We start from the raw sequence: 6,754 nt of genomic DNA, 5'->3' as shown, positions 1-6,754 counted from the left end.
TTTCCCTTTCATCACTTTAAATATGTCCTGCTACTCCCTTCTGGCTTGCAGAGTTTCTACTGAAAGATCAGCTGTTAACCTTCTGGAGATGCCCTTGTATGTTATTTGTTGCTTTTCCCTTGCTGCTTTTAATATTTTTTCTTTGTATTTAATTTTTGATAGTTTGATTAATATGTGTCTTGGCATGTTTCTCCTTGGATTTCTCCTGTATGGCACTCTCTGAACTTCCTGGATTCGATTGACTATTTACTTTTGCTGCATCCCATAGGTTTTGGGTTGCTGTGTTTTCATTGTCATTTGTCTCTAGGTATTTTTTGATTTCATCAGTGAACTCTTGGTTATTATGTAGCATATTGTTTAGCCTCCATGTGTTTGTATTTTTTACAGTTTTTTTCCTATAATTGATATATAGTCTTATAGTATTGTGGTCAGAAAAGATACTTGGTACAATTTCAATTTTCTTAAATTTACGAAGGCTTCATTTGTGACCCAAGATATGATCTATCCTAGACAATGTTCCATAAGTACTTGAGAAGCAAGTGTATTCTGTTGTTTTGGGATGGAATGCCCTATAAATATCAATTAAGTCCATCTTGTTTAACATATCATTTAACGCCTGTGCTTCCTTATTATTTTCATTTTGGTTGATCTGTTAATTGGTGGTAGTGAGGTGTTAAAGTCCCCTACTATTATTGTATCACTGTCAATTTCCTCTTTTATGGCTGTTAGCATTTGCCTTACCTATTGTGGTGCTCCTATGTTGGTGCATAAATATTTACAATTGATTTATCTTTTCTTGGATTGATCCCTTGATCATTATGTAGTGTCCTTCTTTGTCTCTTGTAATAGTCTTTATTTTAAAGTCTCTTTTGTCTGATATGAGACTTGCTATTCCAGCTTTCTTTTGATTTCCATTTGCATGGAATATCTTTTTCTATCCCCTCACTTTCAGTCTGCATGTGTCCCTAGGGCTGAAGTCAGTCTCTTGTAGACAGCATATATGTGGGTTTTGGTTTTTATCCATTCAGCCAGTCTATGTCTTTTGGTGGGAGTATTTAATCTATTTCCATTTAAGGTAATTATTGATATGTATGTTCTTATTACCATTTTCTCAATTGTTTTGGGTTTGTTTTTGTAGGTCTTTTCCTTCTCTTGTGTTTCTTTCCTAGAGAAGTTCCTTTAGCATTTGTGGTAAAGCTGGTTTGGTAGTGCTGAATTCTCTTAACTTTTGCTTGTCTGTAAAGGTTTTAATTTCTCCATTGAATCTGAATGAGATCCTTGCTGGGTAGAGTAATCTTGGTTGTAGATGTTTCCCTTTCATCACTTTAAATATGTCCTGCTACTCCCTTCTGGCTTGCAGAGTTTCTACTGAAAGATCAGCTGTTAACCTTCTGGAGATGCCCTTGTATGTTATTTGTTGCTTTTCCCTTGCTGCTTTTAATATTTTTTCTTTGTATTTAATTTTTGATAGTTTGATTAATATGTGTCTTGGCATGTTTCTCCTTGGATTTCTCCTGTATGGCACTCTCTGAACTTCCTGGATTCGATTGACTATTTACTGTCCCTCAATTCTTTTCATTCTTTTTTCTTTATTCTGCTCTGTGGTAGTTACTTCCACTATTTTATCTTCCAAGTCACTTATCCTTTCTTCTGCCTCAGTTATTTTGCTATTGATTCCTTCTAGAGAAACTTTAATTTCATTTATTGTGTTGTTCATCATTGTTTGTTTGTTCTTTAGTTCTTCTAGGTCCTTGTTAAACATTTCTTGTATTTTCTCCATTCTGTTTCCAAGATTTTGGATCATCTTTACTATCATTACTCTGAATTCTTTTTCGGGTAGACTACCTATTTCCTCTTCATTTGTTTGGTCTGGTGGGTTTTTACCTTGCTCCTTCATCTGCTGCATATTTCTCTGTCTTCTCATTTTGCTTATCTTATTGTGTTTGGGGTCTCCTTTTCGCAGGCTACAGGTTCGTAGTTCCTGTTGTTTTTGGTGTCTGTCCCCAGTGGGTAAGGTTGGTTTAGTGGATTGTGTAAGCTTCCTGGTGGAGTGGACTGGTGCCTGTGTTCTGGTGGATGAGGCTGGATCTTGTCTTTCTGGTGGGCAGGACTGCATCTGGTAGTGTGTTTGGGGGTGTCTGTGAAGTTAGTATGATTTTAGGTCGCCTCTCTGCTAACGGGTGGGGTCGTCTTCCTGTTTTGCTAGTTGTTTGGCATCGGGTGCTCAGCACTAGAGCTTGCTGGTCATTGAGTGGAGCTGGGTCGTTGAATTGAGATGGAGATCTCTGGGAGAGCTCTCGCTGATTGATATTATGTAGGGCCAGCAGGGCTTTGGTGGTCCAATGTCCTGAAGTCAGCTCTCCCATTTCAGAGGCTCAGGCCTGACACCCGGCCGGATCACCAAGGCCCTGTCAGCCACATGCCTCAAGAGAAAAGGGAAAAAAAAAAAAAAAAAAAAAAAAGAAAGAAAGAAAGAAAAGTAAAATAAAATAAAATAACGTTATTAAAATAAAAAATTAAAGAAAAAGAAGACACCAACCAAACCAATAAACAAAGCTACCAAAGATAACATATGCTAAAAACTAAACTAAGATAACTATATAAATGAGAAACTCGTCAGTCGCATACAGCAAACCCCAAGTGTACAGTTGCTCCCAAAGTCCACTGCCTCAATTTTGGGATGATTCATTATCTATTCAGGTATTCCACAGATGCAGGGTACATCAAGTTGATTGTGGAGATTTATTCCGCTGCTCCTGAGGCTGCTGGGAGAGATTTCCCTTTCTCTTCTTTGTTCACACAGCTCCTGGATTTCGGCTTTGGATTTGGCCCTGCCTCTGCAGGTAGGTCGCCCTCTGGCATCTGTTCTTTGCCCAGACAGAAGGGGGTTAAAGCAGCAGTTGATTCGGGGCTCTAGCTCACTCGGGCCGGGGGGGAAGAAGGGATACGGAATGCAGGGCGAGCCTGCAGCCGCAGAGGCCCAAGTGACATTGCAACAGCCTGAGGTGCGCCGTGTGTTCTCCCGGGGAAGTTGCCCCTGGATCATGGGACCCTGACAGTGGTGGGGTGCACAGCCTCCTGGGAGGGGAGGTATAGATAGTGACCTGTGCTTGCACACAGGATTCTTGGTGGCTGTAGCAGCAGCTTTAGTGTCTCGTGCCTGTCTCTGGGGTCTGCGCTGATAGCCACAGCTCGTGCTAATCTCTGCAGCTTGTTCAGGCAGTGCTCTGAATCCCTTCTCCTCATGCACCCCAAAACAATGGTCCTTTGCCTCTTAGGCAGGTCCAGACTTTTTCCTGGACTCCGTCCCGGCTAGCTGTGGTGCACTAGCCCCCTTCAGGCTGTTTTCATGCAGCCAACCCCAGTCCCCTCCCTGGGATCTGCCCTCCGAAGCCTGAGCCTCAGCTCCAAGCCCCTACCTGCCCTGGCAGGTGAGCAGACAAGCCTCTCAGGCTGTTGAGTGTTGGTTGGCACTGATCCTCTGTGTGGGTAACTCTCTGCTTTGCCTCTGCACCCCTGTTGCTGTGCTCTCCTCCGTAGCTCCGAAGCTTCCCCTCCCCAGCCCACTCCCTGTCTCCACCAGTGAAGGGTCTTCCTAGTGTGTGGAATCATTTCCTCCTTCACAGCTCCCTCCCAGAGGTGCAGGCCCCATCCTGTCCCTATTCTTTTGTCTCTGTTTTTTCTTTTTTCTTTTGCCCTACCTAGGTACGTGGGGAGTTTCTTGCCTTTTGGGAAGTCTGAGGTCTTCTGCTAGCATTCAGTAGGTGGTGTTCTATAGGACTTGTTCCACATGTAGATGTACTTTTGATGTATTTGTGGGGAGGAAGGTGATCTCCACGTCTCACTCCTCTGCCATCTTGAAGGTCTCCTCCTAGGCAAACTTCTTAAATCAAACTTATTTCCAGGTGCTTCATCAAGATCAATGTCCACTATCTTCCTTGCTGTCTAAGATACTTGTTTTTTTCTTTGTAAACTCAGATTTTTTTTTTTGTCATTTGATTAAAAGTGAAGACAGTAACCATGTCCAACTTGTTCAGCATTGTATTTCCAATCACTGCCAAGAATAATGCCTGGAATATTGGACATTTCTGGGAAAATGTTGAATGAGTGAATAAAGACTCTGCTTCTCCAAAGGAAAAATTTTTGTTGATGTCATTTGATTAATAATAAAATTATTTTTAAAAATCTAACATGGAGCTCTTTTTAAAAGGGTATAATCATTTATTTATTCAAACTGTTATGGCAGTTGTGTTGTTTCCAGTTTGAGGCCATTAGGAATAAATCTTCTATGAACATTCATGCATAAGTTTTGCGTGAACATATGTTTTCATTTCTCTTGGGTAAATTCCTAGCAGTAAAATTACTCAGTCCTAGGGCAGTCTTATGTTTACTTTTAAAAGAAATTTACAAACCTTTTTCCAAAGTAGCTGTACTATTTTACACTCCTACCAATTATATATGAGTTCAAGTGACTCCATATTATCATCAATCTGTGGTGTTAGTCTTATAATTTAGTCATTCTGGTGAGCATGTAATGGTAGCACATTGTATTTTTTACTTGGATTTCCATGATGAATAATGACATTGAACACTTTTTCATGTGCTTACTGGTCATTCAAATATCTGTCCAAAAACTTCTGCCATTTAAAAAAAAGTGGGGCTGTTTGTCTTCTTATATTTAATATAAAATTCTGGATATGAATTTTTTGCCAGGTATGTTTATTGGGAATATTTTTCCCAGTCTGGTTTCTTTTCATTTTTTTCAGAGTCTTTTGAAGAGCAGAAGTTTTAAAGTTTTAATTATAGACCAATTTATCAATGTTTTTCTTTTATAATTCCCAATTTTTGAGATTGACTTACAGCGTTGAAGATGGGGGATAGTCTCAGAGACAGTTGCAAAGTATTTACCCTAAATTTCTGGCCCCTCAAGTTTTAGGCAGTGAAGTGAATGCTTTTTACTTCCAGCCTGGCCATAGAAACACAAAGCAGGCCAACACTTTCACTCCAAGAACTAGAAAAGACAGGCAAGTTACCAAAGACATGTTTGAAGATACTGGCAAGATATAGAAATGATGAGGACTAGGTAAGCTGAAACTCAGAGCAGAACTCAGGGGACTTCAAACATGAGCTGAGAATAACCAGTTGTTGTTTTTTTTTTCTCCTGGGATATTTACTGATTTGGGCTGCAGACAGGCTAAGGCTTGATCCAGAGAACCTCTACTCAAAGAAAGAGAAAACTTGAAAATTTTTTGTGGGGACTTGATCCTGGCTGATGGACTGGGAATTTGAGGAGGCCCAAAAGCAATTGTTTTTCTCCACAAGACATTTGTAAGTTCTGGGGTATATGTGGGAAGCTGGGAGCCTAGACAAAAGAATCTTAAAGCCAGAGTGAACTTTCCAGTAATCCTGACATGCTCGCAAGACAAATTGGAGAAATGGGGCTTTCTTGAAACACATACCTGCTTTCTCTTTTAGAACATTTGCTAAACTTTGAACCTTTGGAAATGGAATGTTAAAGAGCTAAGCTCAAAACCTCTTAAGAGCAGCACTGAATCTGTCAGTTTTTAGGCCTAAAAAGTCAGGCTTGCAAACAAACAACAGAAGGGCCGTGCCTAAGCAACAAGGATGAAGCAGAGAAGGATCAGAGCTTACTGAGAGTACAATTTAGCCCTGGGCTAGATCAGTCTCTGCTTGGATTGAGAAAATAGACTTCTCCCCTTATTTCCAAACAGAAGAAAGGGGAACGCTCTCTGGAAAAAATAAAATCACTTGTAACTTCTAGGGTTCTCTAAATACAATGTCTGATACACATTCAAGAAGTACGAAACATACGATGTGGAATAAAATTGTGACTGCTCATCAAAAAAGAAACACACAGTAGAAACAGACCCACAGATGGTCCAAATATGGGAGTTACAAAACAACGATTTTAAAATAGCCATGATGAATAGAGAGAAAAAGATTAAGAATTTCAACAGAAAATTTGAATCTGTAAAAATCAGCAGGGGATTCCCTGGTGGCGCAGTGGTTGAGAGTCCGCCTGCCGATGCAGGGGATGCGGGTTTGTGCCCCGGTCCAGGAAGATCCCACATGCTGCGGAGCGGCTGGACCCGTGAGCCATGGCCACTGAGCCTGCGCGTCCGGAGCCTGTGCTCCTTAATGGGAGAGACCACAACAGTGAGAGGCCCGCGTACCGCAAAAAAAAAAAAAAAAAAAAATCGCAAATATCCTAGAAATTAAAACATTTGGTTTTAATTAATTTAACATTTCAATAGGTTTAACAGCATACTGGAGACAGCAAACAATAGGAAGAGTGAACGTGAAGATGACTCAATAAACTAGCCAAACTGAAACAGACAGAAAAGAGAATTTTAAAAATGTAAGAGACATGAGGGACACAGCCAAAAGTCTAAACATACATTTATTTGGAGTATTGGGGGAGAGACAAGAATGGGTCACAAACAACAGTTGAAGAGATAATGACCAAAAATTTTCAAAACTGGTAAAAAAAAAAAAAAAAACCTCATGTCACAGATTCTATGAGCTCAGTGATTTCCATAAAGGATAAACAACAAAGTTTACATTGGGACCTATTATCATCACATTACTGAAAACCAAAGGAAAAGAGAAAACTTCAAAGCATCCAGAAAAAAAACTCACAACAGTACTTTCAAAAGGCAAGCAACAAAACTAAGAACTAACTTTTCAATAGAAACTATGGAATCTTTAAGAAATAAGGGGGAGAAAATGGTAG

General features: G+C 40.1%; 1 long non-coding RNA gene across 1 annotated transcript in view; it reads left to right on the top strand.

Moving 5' to 3' along the window:
- Positions 1 to 3,923, top strand: part of LOC114484310 (uncharacterized) — a 24,399-nt gene extending 20,476 nt beyond the window's left edge. Inside the window, exons 2-3 of the long non-coding RNA XR_003677028.2 lie at positions 2,804 to 2,843; positions 3,706 to 3,923. This is a non-coding gene — a long non-coding RNA (uncharacterized lncRNA). The remainder of the gene's footprint in view (positions 1 to 2,803; positions 2,844 to 3,705) is intronic.
- The last annotated feature ends 2,831 nt before the right edge of the window (positions 3,924 to 6,754 follow it).

Source organism: Physeter macrocephalus, chromosome 18 (genome assembly GCF_002837175.3).
Source record: "Physeter macrocephalus isolate SW-GA chromosome 18, ASM283717v5, whole genome shotgun sequence".
NCBI classification, from domain to species: domain Eukaryota; kingdom Metazoa; phylum Chordata; class Mammalia; order Artiodactyla; family Physeteridae; genus Physeter; species Physeter macrocephalus.
This window is presented reverse-complemented; position numbering and strand designations above follow the sequence as displayed.